We start from the raw sequence: 14,791 nt of genomic DNA, 5'->3' as shown, positions 1-14,791 counted from the left end.
TGTACGGTAGAGAAGAATTTGGAGTACCTGATCTGGATGGTGCTTCTTCCTCGTCACCGGACTCCGTATTTTGTCCTTCGTCCTCTTTGAAGTCTTGTAGCCTTTTCCGCATTTCCTCCATATACTGTCTCGACTCCTCCTCTACTTTCTTTACAGTCCCTACCTCAGATGCCCGGAAGAACTGCATCTGGAGAGAACCAGTGCAGGAGTGTGCATAGATGAAAAGTATAGCATTGTCAATTATTGCTTGGAGTCCTGATGGTTGGAAATAAATTGCATTCACGGATCGGGCCATCGGTACGGCGCACCCTATCATATGGGTGAACATGTGCAACCCACAATTGAGAGCCGCTGAATATGGGCTCTTGTCCACTATGCCAAGCCCTGACAAGTACGGACTGTACGAGTAGGGAATGCATATCTCTTGTCCCGGGATCGTCATTCGGTTCATATCGGATCTTAGGACCGGTGTCATGAGCCACCGAGAGAATACACGTGTTGTATGATGCATTAGTTCGCACCCGGCTGTGATCGCAGAAAGACCAGTGCAGTCTTTATGCGCCATGATGAGTGTCCCGAACCGTAGTTTTGCCCGGTTATGCTGAGGAAAGACTGCAAAAAACATATCTATCCCGCATGTCAATTTGATGAATTCTGGATCCGAATAGAGTTGCGCAAAATTAGTGATCGCTACTTCCACACCATCTGAGAAATCAGGGTTCATTAACTGGGACTTCAGAGCTGTTTGGAGGCGATCTATGTAAGTCTGATTTGACGCCATGTGGATCCGGAATCCCCCCCAGAATGAGAAGGGCAAGGTCATACAACATATCATCCAAAACTTCGTCTTGACTCGATCCAATATTAGTATTTATTTCCGATAACCGCACTGTAAAGACATCCAACGGGGTGATGGTGGTATCCTTGTAGCCAATGAGAACCCCCAAGGACACCCAGTCAAATCTCAATATACCGGTTATTTGACGACAGAGCATCTGAAGGAAGGTTAAAGCGGATGTAATTGACACGGATTCCCTGCGGTATGTGCTAGCAATGATATGGTAATAGTCGTTCAAGTTTGCTCCTGCTCTGGGTCCAGGGAGAGTGATCGGCGGCTTATTCCATTTATTAGCAGAAAACCACTGTAGGGGATACGTCGGAGGGATTCCCTTCTCGAGGCGCATCTCCTGGATTGGGTTTGATCCGATCCCTCGCACAACCACATCTTCATTGTTTTCTCCATCTGCGTCGATCGATTGAGCCTCAGTCAACCCTCCTGTGACTAAATATTTGATTTGATTATTCATAGGTTCAACAAAGCTACGGGCCAGCTCCAACATAGGCCGCACACGTGCATAATCGGCTCCAGTGTTAGCTTCCATCTTCTAGTTCTGATACTTTCTTCAATCGAAATTGTTCCTTTTCCACTCTTATCCTCTAAAAGTATCTCTGAAATGAAAATCTTGTACGTGCGATTAGCTTCGAAGTGTTTTTTATATGTCTCTTGTACTAGTTGCCTCAATTCTATTGGAACTCTCAAGCAGTTTGTTCCTCTAGGGTTGAGATATCGTTTGAAAATATTCACAATGTCTATTTCCGTATGTAATGGTCTAAGAATTGTAATGCGACGACGATTTGCAAAGATTGTTTCTGATACTTCGGATTCAATCCGACAAATTATCAAGATGAGTTGGGTTTTGAATGCGTTGATAGGCTTCTCTGTCCACCAAATGTAGTAATCATCGCTTGAATCTGCAGAGTGTACGGTAGAGAAGAATTTGGAGTACCTGATCTGGATGGTGCTTCTTTTCTTGTCGACTATGCCAAGCCCTGACAAGTACGGACTGTACGAGTAGGGAATGCATATCTCTTGTCCCGGGATCGTCATTCGGTTCATATCGGATCTTAGGACCGGTGTCATGAGCCACCGAGAGAATACACGTGTTGTATGATGCATTAGTTCGCACCCGGCTGTGATCGCAGAAAGACCAGTGCAGTCTTTATGCGCCATGATGAGTGTCCCGAACCGTAGTTTTGCCCGGTTATGCTGAGGAAAGACTGCAAAAAACATATCTATCCCGCATGTCAATTTGATGAATTCTGGATCCGAATAGAGTTGCGCAAAATTAGTGATCGCTACTTCCACACCATCTGAGAAATCAGGGTTCATTAACTGGGACTTCAGAGCTGTTTGGAGGCGATCTATGTAAGTCTGATTTGACGCCATGTGGATCCGGAATCCCCCCAGAATGAGAAGGGCAAGGTCATACAACATATCATCCAACATATATCTAACTCTAGACGCCATCTTAATATTTTTGAGTTTTTTACTGAGGATTTTATGAATGTCACAGGTTTGTGGTCGGTGACAAGAACGAACTTGTTTCCAAAGAGGTATGGTCGATACTTCTCCACGGCCCACATTATGGCTAATGCCTCTTTTTCTGTGGTTGAGTAGTTTTCCTCAGTGTTACTTAAGGTGCGACTCCCGAATGCTATAGGTTTCTCGGTGTTATTTTGAATTTGAGATAATACTGCGCCTAGGGCGTAGTTGCTGGCGTCGGTTGTGAGGATGAATGGTATTTCAAAATCAGGATAAGCTAATACTTGATCGGAGGTTAAAATAAGTTTCAGTTCTTCGAATGCTTCTTTATATTCTTCATCATTCACGTTTACCGGGGTGTCCTTTTTCAAAAGTTTAGTTAGTGGTTTGGCTAGTTTTGCGTAATTTTTTATGAAGCGTCTTTAATACCCCGTCAGTCCGAGGAATCGTTTAATTTCTTTTTGAGAGGTGGGGAGTTTCCAGTCTAAAATTTTGTTTATTTTTGTTGGGTCGGGTTTAATCCCGTCTGAGCTAATGACATGTCTGAGCTAATGAATTCCTTCCGTTTCGCACTTATCTAATTGGATTTTGAGGTTGAAGTCGGAGAGTCTCTTCAGAACTTTTTCGGTGTTTTCAAGGTGGTTCTTGAGGTTGTAACCAATGATAATTATATCGTCTAGATAAACGTAACAAATTCTACCGATATAATCTCCTAGTATATTATTCATAGCGCGTTGAAAAGTCGCGGGTGCGTTCTTTAGGCCGAAAGGCATTCTCGTGAACTCAAAATGCCTCTGAGCCGTAGAAAAAGCGGTCTTCTCTCTATGTTTTGGGTCCATTTCGATTTGATGGAACCCTGATTTTAAATCAAGCGTGGTGAAGTATTCTGACTTACCCAGGCTGTCTAATATGTCCTCAATTTGTGGGATTGGGAATTTATCGTTAATTGTTTTGTCATTCAGCTTACGATAGTCGATGACAACTCGTACTTTTCGTTTGCCGGATGCATCTTGTTTTTTGGGTATGACCCATATGGGCGATGAATATGGGCTGGTGGAGTGGCGAATAATTCCGTTTTCAAGCATTTCTTTTAGTTGGGTTTCAACGTCTTTTTTAAAATGGTGTGGGTATTTGTATGATCTAGTGTATACCGGTTCATTATCGTTTGTGTTTATTTTGTGTTTAATTCCAACAGTAGAGGTGAGTTTTTCATTATTTTTCAGAAGGACTTGTTGATGTTTCAAGATACATGATATCAATTCGTCTCTCTCGAGTTTTGAAAGGTGTTGAGTACGAATGAGGTCTTTGATGGTATCTTGGTTAAGGGTATTTTCGGTGCTAACAGGTATTGGGGAAATTGCTTCAAAATTATTAACCGTCAATCTAAATTTTGGTAGGGGTTCTGGGGTTTCTTTAGTATTTATGATTTTGATAGTTGATTTTCCACGTTCTGCTCTGTATAGGCCTGGTTGTATGAGAGTATTCCCATTGTTATTGTTTGATAGTTAAAGTTCGGTTTGGATGGATAATATTTACTAAATTTTATCTTTTTGTTACTGAGCAAGAGCATCTCTTTTTCATAGTCAATTTTTGCTCTCAGGTTAGCCAATGATTCTGATCCCAGAATTCCATTGAAAAAATCGTCAAAGTTCAGTTCGTAGAACGTTAGAGGCTTAGAAGTACCAGGAAAAATATCTAATTTTCCTTTCTGTGAAATTTGGTTTGTTCCGTTTATATTTTTGATGGTCATCTTCTTAACTTTATATGTATTTTGTAGTATGCCGGGATCAATTATGTTTTTATTAGCTTCTGTGTCAATAAGTAGTTTGAGCTGTTGTTTACTGTTTGGAATATTCATTACGATATATGGTAAGTAATTTATATCGGGTCTTCCGGATTATATTCCTGTTGAAAATTAAGATCTGTTTCTTCTTCGCTATCATCTGATTGACTTGCTTCATTATTATTGATTTGTCTTTTGTTGAGTGTCAAACGACTTCTCACAGAGTTATCGACGTCCATTGGTTGGGAGTGTGTATTTGAAAACTTTTTATCTTCATTCTTCTCTTGCGAGTATGGGTTTAAAGATGTTTTCCCTTCATATTTGTCTTTTCCCTGGAAGTCACTGTTAAATTGTTTATTATTGTTGGTCCTAAAAGGTTCCTGGGTTTTATTTGATTCACTGATGATATTGGCTGTAATTTCCTTTGCCTTAAATTTGCATAGGAAGGCATAGGTGTCCTCTAGGTCTTTGGGTCTGGCGGCCTGTGCGTGACCGAAGTAAGGATGAGATAATCCTGCTATGAAAGCAGCTAGTACATCCTCCTCTATGAATTCATTTATACCTTCCCAGTGTTTCCTGTAGTTGTCTTTTTGTTTTGCAAGGGTTTTAATGTTTTGCATAATTTCTTTTGTTTTAGTGTAGTAACGGTGAATGGTCATACCATCTGTCATATGGTGTTGCCACAATTGACTCTTATAAGTCGACAGTTCTTGTCTGTCGCCCAGTGCTGTAGTTAGGATGTCTTTGATTTCTTCAAGCGTTTGCGGGTTTCCGGCCAGACAAATTATGTCCTTGGCTTTACCCTGTATCTTATTAGCCACTGCGGTGACGCACATATTATAAAGTATGTCTTCGACATGGTTCTTAAATAGGAGCAATATGTTTTCGGCTGTTGTCAGCCAGGCTGATAATTGTTTTCGATTTCCATCAAAGATGGGCAGGGACTTAATTGGGTCCGGTATTTTGTATAAATGATCGAGGTTTATGCCTCTTGCGTTTTGATTTAACGTCGGTGCCCCATCGGCTGCAGGTGGTGCATTCTGTAAATTTTCAATGGCCTGCTGCTGGTGTTGCTGGTTTGCGTTAAGTGTTTGTAGTTGCTCCATAATGAGGGCAAGTTGCTGGTTTAATATATATATATATATATATATATATATATATATATATATATATATATATATATATATATATATATATATATATATATATATATATATATATATATATATATATATATATATATATACCTATATAAATCTTTAAAAATGTTAATGTTGAGCAATCCAAAGCTCTTAAAGCAAAATTTCTGAACAGAATTTTAGAATGAATGTCCCAAGAATTCTTTGAAAAATGTTTTTTTAGAATTCATGAAGAAATCACTAGAAAACTGTCAAAAACAAGAACTATCTTCGAGTAATTTGGTTGGTTCTGTTTTTGTAGATGATTTTGATGAGTACGCCAACGATGACAAATCCAAGTATGGTGGAGAATGAAAATCCACCGAATGTTGTCCACAGTTTGAAATGTAAACTGTCTTGCCTCAGGTAAACGTGATTTAGTTGTTGTCGGTTACTAACTGTTGTTTTGCTGATTGTTGCGATATCATGTTGTTTGTGTAAATTCCATTCGATAAAGCTGTTGTGAAATGCTCCATGTATTACCTCCGTATCAACGGTCATTTCTGTGCTGGTGAAAGACTGGTTGTTGAAGTGAACTGTACAGTTTCGAAATATAACGATGAAATTCCCGGTTATGTTTCTATCCTCTGGTCCACAATTTGTACTTAGTGTGTGATTTTTTGCATTCGAGATAATGACTGTGTTCTCGTTAGCAAGCTGTTGCGTTGTTTCGTCCTTGAAGATAGAATTGCATTTAGACCGTTTTCCCAGTATAATGTTCTGAATACATTCGTCTTCGAATTCTTTGATGTTGGATGATCTTTGTACAAAATCTCTGGGATTAGCTGTTGTGAAAAGCCTATGACCGTGCCGTATGATGTGGCTCGGGTATGATTTGATGATCTGGTTGTCCACAATGAGTGGAAAAATTCTGATGACGGTTGATGTTGAGTTTTCCAGGTGGGGGACATGTAATATGTAGAGGAGGTCTCCTTGATTCACTGCAATTTTGGGGGTGACGAATTGTAGTGCTTCGTCCGGAATGTTGACTTCTATACCTTGTTCATGGAGGGTGGATTTGATGACGTTCACTTCGCGGGTTGATAACATTTTGTTGTTGGTGGCGGAAATTTTGGAAAGGGTGACTGCTTCTTGAATGTTATCCAAAAGTTCGTTGATGACGTCTACGTTCAGCATGATTGTGATGGCGTCCAAAACCTCCAAATTCGCCTTGTTATTGTTGATCACATTGGCCATCTGGTTGATTGTTCCTGTTAGCTGTGCAATCCGTTTATTAATGCTCTCGTTTATCCTGTATTGGTAGTTGTTCTGGTCGATGATCTCATTCATAGTGGAGTTTATGATGTACATGTCCTGGGCGTCGGGTGATCCAGCAATCCATTTCCATGCCGTGCCTATGGAGTCCCATCGTCGGTGCCGATGAGTTTGCTGTGGCTTCAGTCCATATAGAGTCGAGTACAGTCGTTTGACCCTAAACTTTATCACTTCGTGTAATTCATTTTTAGGCGTTAGTTTATTATAAAAAGTGTTAGTGATTTGCTCTATAGCCTCCTCAATAGCTAAATTGATCGGGTGTATAATTTTTATGGATCCCGTTTGAATTTTGCAATCTGTAATTTTTATCTGAGCTATGGGATCGTTCATTGTTTTTATAATTTTTAAAAGTGGTTCGCATGATAATAATTCGAGTGTTATACAAAGCAAAACGAGAAGGCAGGGCATCTGTAATTTAAGGGTTAGTGTGTTAGTTTGTTAGAATTTGTTATTATAACTAAAATGAATCGGAAACAGTATCCCCCCTTTAGATCCGAAAGTCCCTTTTCGGTTATCAAAATTTAAAGTTAGCATTGATTTAGAGTTTTCTTTTCCTTTTCAAATTTGATTTATGGAGCCTAATGTTTCTTTGATCGATAATTGTTTTCCTCCTATTGTTTTTGACTATTTGTTTTCTGAATTTTGCTTTCTTTTTGTTAGGGATACCGGTAGTTTTTACGTAAATTTTGTCATGTTCTTCGAAGTTAGGATCTTCTTCTCTGAACTTGTTTCGTGCATCAACTTGCTTTTTCTGTCTGGCCTCGAGTTCTTAATCATTGATTCATAACCCTCGGACAGGCTATGCACGCAATGTTTAGTGGCATTATCTAATGCCAATTTATCAATGATGTCAGCTAATAGTTCTTGACATTCATTGTAGAATTCGGTTATGCTTTTTCTATTTTGTTGGAGGTAGGTTATTTGCGAGACAAGATCACATAGATCTCGTTTGTCTCCGAAATATTCGATCAATACCTTTTTGATGGCATCCCATTCACACTCGGTATGCCTGGAGACGAGAGCTTGACTAGCTTCGTCTGTAATTTTGTCTCGGATTACGCTCACCCATAGTGGCATGACAGCGTCAATTTCCACAGTAGAGGAGCAGAGACTCTTTGCGTGCTCAAGCTTCTTTTCTACAGAAGTTATCCACGCTGATAGAGATTTATTATCTCCTTTATACGGAACAATCAGCTTGATTGAGTCCGGAACACGAGACGGGTTAAAGGAAGCCACTCTGTTTGGTGTTGTTACCATCCTAGAGGGTCCTACTTCCAGTTCGTCTAATCTGCTTTGCGTCAGCGAGGCTATTTGCAACCTCTGCTGTTCGAGTTGGGCAGCTAGTTGCTCAATCGAACGGTTTGGTGCAGCCTCTTCGCTGTCTTCGCGTTCTTGTGAGAGTGAGGCGATCTGCAACCTCTGCTCTGTAAGTTGAGCGGTGAGCTGTTCGATTTGTCTCGATAGCTCTTCCGTCATTCTTCTTGTTTGCATGAACTTCACGAATTAAAAATTTGGAAACGGTTTCCGAAAGGAATTCTCTTAATTCTCAAAATCCCGATCGATTGATACGAGGATTTTGGTTCGCTAATTAAAAATTACTGTTAACCGGAGAAATTTTGTGCGCTAATCCCCGTTACTTCACTAATCTCACTACACGGAAAAAAATCCGTTGCCGGATTCATGAACAAAAAGTCATGATTTCATAAAATTTTATGTTTCATGATATCATGACTAAAAGTCATGAAATCGTGATTATTATGCAAGAATTCGTATGCTCAGGGCGTTACACAAATCTAACTGTCACTTTCTTCACCTAAGTCAACGTGTCTCGTGGCGATCGGTGATCTTTTCTAGTGAAATTATAAAAAAAATGTTTTGAAAAAGTTTAAATTCTTCGGAATCTTGTCATCATATCGATGACATTCTTGGTGAAATTCTCGTGAGTTCCAACATTGTTTCACGACACAATCAATGTACTTACTTAATCGCGACTTTGCAGAACCGGGCAATGTTTCACTTTGAGCGAAGATTTTGCTTGACAAGCTCATCGGCGATTTTAACAGTTCGGAAGTGATGCATACCCCACGTCCTATAACAGAGCAGGTCACAAAAGGCCTTCGGGAGCCGGATGATCTAGTTCCACTTTCCACATCCGCAGAGTTGTTAAGGAGTGTTCCATGACTCATGCAATCCACCAGCCCAGGGACCATTTACCAATTCAATTGATGCTCGAAACAATATTTTGCGTACAAACCTAACCACCGAATGTTCGCGTTCCTGCTAAAGATGTCACACTCGTTAGGTTGACTTTTGTGGAATTTTTTCACGGTTTATTACGAAACTATCGGCACAAAAGTAGTAAAACTTTGTTTTATTTGTTTACCAATGGCAAATATAAACTGGGATCTAAATTGACGTATAATGTTTCGTTTTCATGAACTGAGTTCATGATTCAGGGATTCTGCTTCATGATTTCATGACTCAAGTTGCCACTTTTCAGCACCAAAATTGGAATCATTAATGACAGGCATCTGAATGCATGAAAAGTGCTTATGTTTTCATGACCTGTGTTCATGATATCAGATCCTGCTTCATGATTTCATGACCGAAATTGCCACTTTTCGTATCAAAAATAGGAATCATATATGACAGATGACTAAATCCATGAATTTTATTCATGGTTCCAGCATACATGCTTCATGATTTGAGAATTTTAATTGCCATTTTTCTTCGCTAAAAATTGAAAACGTAACGTACAGCCGGCGTTACGGTAAAATGCTTCATGATTTCATGACTTTTGGTCATGGTGTATTTTCATAACATGAAAATACACTTTCCTCCCGAAATCATGACTCTTTCTCCTGTTTTAGAGTGCCGCATTTTTACCCGTGTACCTAAAAGATAGCTATTCGTTCACTAAAAATGTAATTCACTTGTTTTCTTCACGGATTATTTAAAAGATTTTATCGTTCGCTAGTAGTATTCACGGTAACACTCACTCAGGGTTAGTTAAATATTTGTTAGTATTCACTTTTCTTTCGACTGCGCCTTATGTTTTATTAATTTGTTAAAAATGATAATAAAAACTTACTTACGATTTTTTTTGCGATAAGCCGTCGCGGATGATGTGCTAAACCGGCACAATTGGGATGATGGGGTGTGGTAGCGTGGTTCCAGTCTACCGTCCGATGATCCGGTGTGCAGGGATTCAACGCAAGTCTCCGATGTTCCCTCGAAGATGCCTCCTTGAATCGAAGATATTCCTTCTTGACCTTTGTCGGCGGTCGAATTCACTACACACTTTTTCACTCACGGCACTACCGTATCCTACCGACTGCGCCAATTACCGGTTGGACTTTCAAATATGTCTTTTTAAAAAACTAAAAACGATCTACACGGTTTGAGGCACTGAACTAGACTGATTTATTGTTCGTATTCGCCCTAGCTACCTGGTCCCTAACGCTGACTCTACACTTTTTCAACTTTGACTCGGACTCTGTACCACGGACTCGGACCACGTTGAATTCCACCGGATGGTGTCGTGTTACGTCGTCGTCGACTGTTGTTCTTCCAATTGTTGAATTATGCGCTGCAGTTCAGACTGCTGGTGTTGCAGTTTCGCTACCTGTTGTTGGAGAATGCGTTCCTCTTCGTTGTGGTTGCCAATATATATATTGCTCCTCAAGTAATCCCTTGACAGCTAGTATTTCGCGTATTGATAGTATTTTGTTCGATGTAATGGATAATTTTGATAACATGATTGCATTCTGTATGTCTTCGAGTTATTAGTTTAGAGTGTCGATGTTCAAAATGGAGGTGATGATCTCGAGGTCGTTCAACATAAGATCATTCAAACTTGCTTGTACGGTTATTTCCTTGATTGCGTGTGTGAGCTTCTGTATCCGGTCGTTGATGTTTTGGTTTACCTTATATTGTTGATTATTTTGATCTATTAGATCATTCATGGTACTGTTAAGGGGCTGTCCATTTATTACGTAAGACATTTTTCGGGGTTTTTCAACCCCCCCTCCCCCCATGGTAAGATTTTTTGTATGAAAATCAAAAATAATTTGTATGGCACGTAAGAAATCTCAGACCCCCCTCCCCCCATAAACCCTTACGTAATTAATGGACCGCCCCTAATGGCATGAAGATCGGAAGCGTCGGCAATCCACTTCCAAACGGTGCCGACGGCATCCCATCTCTTTGCTCGGTGATGCTGCTGTGGTTTTAACTGATGTAGGTTGCTGAACAGTTTCTTTGTTTTGAGTCTCAACATATTGGTTAATGGGTTAGTTGCTTGAACATTACTTTTGTATGAGGCTTGTACGAGAATTTCCGCGGTCTCTTCTATTGACGAGATATTGATAGGATGAATGATTTTGATAGTACCGGTTTGAATTTTACACGATTTCATTTCTACAAGCAATAGCGGATCGTTTTGTAAGTCACGTATTGACAGTTTTTGGGATTGATATGGTGCTATAACAGACATGAGTATGATGAATAAAGTTATCTGAAATTTAACAATATTAGCAGATGGTTAGTATGGTTACTGGTGACTTGAGATTATTGAAAATTTGGACTATTAAGCTAAGGTTTCCACAACTTTAAATAGAGTTTACTTGTTTTTAAGTGTTATGATGGTCAAAAGTGAGATTTTTAGAGTGGAGTTTTTCTTCTTCTTTTCAATTTAGATTTATGAAGTTTAATGTCGCGACCGTCTATATAGGTTTTCCTTCTATCCTTTTTGACGATTTGTGGCTTGTATCTTCTTTTTGTTTTTCTTCTAATACCCTGTATTCTATTGTAGATTACCTCCCTCTTTTTAAGTTTGGGAGCGTCTTCCCGGACTCTATTTCTCGCTTCTATTGTTTTCGCCTGATTGGCTTCTAATTTTGCAACTACTTCGTCAAATACATGATTCCGATTTTCAAGAATACGCTCCAAATTTAGTGTTCTTTCCTCGCCCTCTTTTACGCCATAAAAAACCTCTAATGGTTTCAATTTAGTAACTGCGTGAATTGTAGAGTTATAAAGGGCTGTCGCGATTCTGTAAATTTCTTTGTTTGTTAAATCGTTGTAACTTGGTTTGATACAAAGGAATATTTCCGAAAGAGTCGAGTGGAACCGTTCTACTGTTCCATTTGTTTCGCTGTGATTAGAGGGAGTAAAATACATTTCTACCTGTAACCTTTGAAGAAACCCTCTTACCTCAATAGAATGAAATGCTGCTTCATTATCGCAGACAACTAATTTAGGAGTTCCAAAAGTCGAAATCAATTTTACTATGCCTCGCTTGACATCAGGAATTGATCTAGATTTTATTGGAACAAGCATGGCAAATTTAGATACCGTTTTGTCTCAAATTCCGAACAGACTCATATTCCGAACACTCGGTTTTTGTATGGCGATTTGGTTAAAATATTTCGTTGAAATATGTCATCAAACAATCAGGAAATGGCATCAATTGCAGTTCAATTTTTACGTCTTCCAATCTATTTTATATCTCGGGAGTAGTGACGATTCTTCAGTTCGAGACCAGTTAAATTAGTTCAGATAAATTTATTTGCGAAATTATTCATTTGAATACCATTTATTCGTGCTGTTCGGAATTTGAATCAAGGTGTTCGGAATATGAGACAGAATGAACCGAGTGTTCGGCATTTGAATCAAAATGTTGTTTCATAGTTTTGCGTTAAAACAATACTAAACAAGTTTAAATAAATATTTTTTATGGCACACCCAACAGCTAACAATTAGGCTTTGCGGAGAAAATAAAATTTTCATAAATATCAGCTAATTTATGCCCATCAGAGGCATATGAAGTCACTGTTGGCCTTAAGTGTTCGGAATTGAGTCAAAACGGTAACATGTCTAATGCAGATAGAAAGGTGTTTGGCGATGAAATGAAAATATCTAAATGAAGAATGTCGAGTGTTTTTTTTAGGAATCGGGGTGCACGCAAATTTAACCTTATAAGGGCATCTTTCATACTTACTCTCCAGACATTCCTTGCAGAGGTTGATGAATTCCTGTACCTTCTTCTGGAGTCTGGGAAAATAAAATTCCTTCTTGATGACCTCATAGTTCTCTGTTGCTCCCCTGTGTGCACGTTGGTGAACTCTTTCTATTATTTGATCTTGCTCTTCTGCGGTAATCAGATCCTGTAAGATTGATTGTGTTAATACAAGCTTGAACGTTTTATTCCTAGAAAAGTAGTTTTTGTATGCGATCTGTAATGTGTTTAACCATTTTTCCGGACATAATATGCAATTGATTTTGGTAGGACTCATGTAATCTCTGAGAATTTTTATAGCGTAGGGTATTCCGAAAGCAGATCTGGTAATAGTTCGACGAAAAATTGAGGGAAATATTTCTTCGTAAACTTCCGAATTTTGATCACCCTCTTTGATCAAAATTTGGTTTTTAAAATAATTTATGGGGCGTTCAGTCATTCTTATAAGTTCGCTTGCATCTGACGAGCTAGAATGGACAGTATTATTGTCGTCTTCACTATCATCGCTGGAAGATGACGAGGACGATTTATGTTCGTTCAAATTTATTTGCTGCGGTTGCGGTATTCTGGATAACCCATCGGCGATCACATTTTGCTTTCTGGGCCTTTAATGGATTTCGTAGTCGAATTCCTCAAGCCGTAGCTTCCATCGGATTAGCCTGTCGTTTGACCCTTTGAGGTCCAGGGCGTACGTCAGGGGTTTATGATCTGTGTACAAACTAAACTTTCTACCGAAGAGGTAGGGACGAAAATATTTACACGCCCAATCGATGGCTAGAAGCTCCTTCTCGATTGCCGAGTACTTTTCCTCGGTTTGTGTAAGTGTGCGAGAGGCAAAGGCGATTGGTTTGTCTGATCCTATTGGACCTTGGGACAGTACTGCGCCTAAGGCAAAATTCGAAGCATCGGTAGTCAGTATAAATCGCTTTGAGAAATCTGGATATTGCAGAACATGGCTGCTCGTTAAGATTTCTTTGCATCTTTGAAAGGCTGAAATGAAGTCAGCGGTGTGTCTGATGGTTTCCCCTTTGCGGAGTTGTTGGGTCAATGGTTTTGAAATTTTTGCGAAGTCTCTTATGAACTTCCTGTAATAGCCGATGATTCCTAAAAAGGCTCTCAACTCCTTTTCATTATTAGGTAACGGCCAATCCTTTATAGCTTTAATCTTTTCGGGATTGGGTTTCACCCCTTCTGGCGTTACTACGTGCCCTAGAAATGCAACTTCCTTTTGGAGGAATTCGCATTTGTCGAGTTGTATTTTTAAGTTATATTTGCGAAGCGTCTCTAAAACCTTTTTTAGGTTTATTAAATGCTCCTGCAGGCTAGACTAGACATCGCACACCGATGTGTTCCCGAAGGACGTTGTCCATTACCCTTTGGAAAGTAGCGGGTGCGTTTTTTAATCCGAAAGGCATTCGGACAAACTCGTAGTGCCCTCCATCGACACTGAACGCAGTTTTCTGAATGTCTTTTTTATGGACTTCGATCTGGTGGAAACCAGAAGCGAGATCTATCGTCGAAAAATATTGGCATTTTCCTAACTTGTCAAGAATATCGTTGATGTTAGGAATTGGGTAGCGATCGTCCGTGGTCTTTTGATTAAGCTTACGATAGTCTACCACTAAACGCCATTTTTGCGTACCAGAAGCGTCGGTCTTCTTTGGTACGATCCAAATTGGGGATGACCATGGACTATTCGATGGTCGAATAATACCTTGGTCTAACATTTTAACTATCTGCCGCTGGACCTCTTCTCGGTGACAGAAAGGGTAGCGGTAATTTTTTGTATAGATAGGCAGATCGTCCTTTGTATGGATGGGGTGTCTAACGGCGTTAGAAAATGTCAGTTTTCCGTCGTTGTCGTGAAAGACTTCGGGAAATTGTTTTAAAACGTTAAGGAGTTTATCCTCCTCCTCTGAGTTCAAATGCCCTATCCTGATTTTATCCTTGATTGCTGCTTTGGATTCCATTTTCTGACCATTCGATTTGAATGATTCAGGAGGAATTTGTTCGAAACTATGGATTTCTGTAAACAGGGCTTCCTTGTCGATTTTAACATTCACTGGTTTGTTGCTGAGTTTAATAATGAGAAATGTAGCTATACCGTTTTGCGCATTATATACTCCTGAGGGAAGAATTACGTCCTGCGCAATCGGAATATCATTCTCGATGAAAAAATCGCCATCTTTAATTCTGACAGGAAACTCTTTCAC

This window comes from Aedes aegypti, chromosome 1 (genome assembly GCF_002204515.2).
Source record: "Aedes aegypti strain LVP_AGWG chromosome 1, AaegL5.0 Primary Assembly, whole genome shotgun sequence".
NCBI classification, from domain to species: Eukaryota; Metazoa; Arthropoda; class Insecta; order Diptera; family Culicidae; genus Aedes; species Aedes aegypti.
The sequence above is the reverse complement of the archived record's forward strand: the minus strand, read 5'-3'. Positions refer to the sequence as shown.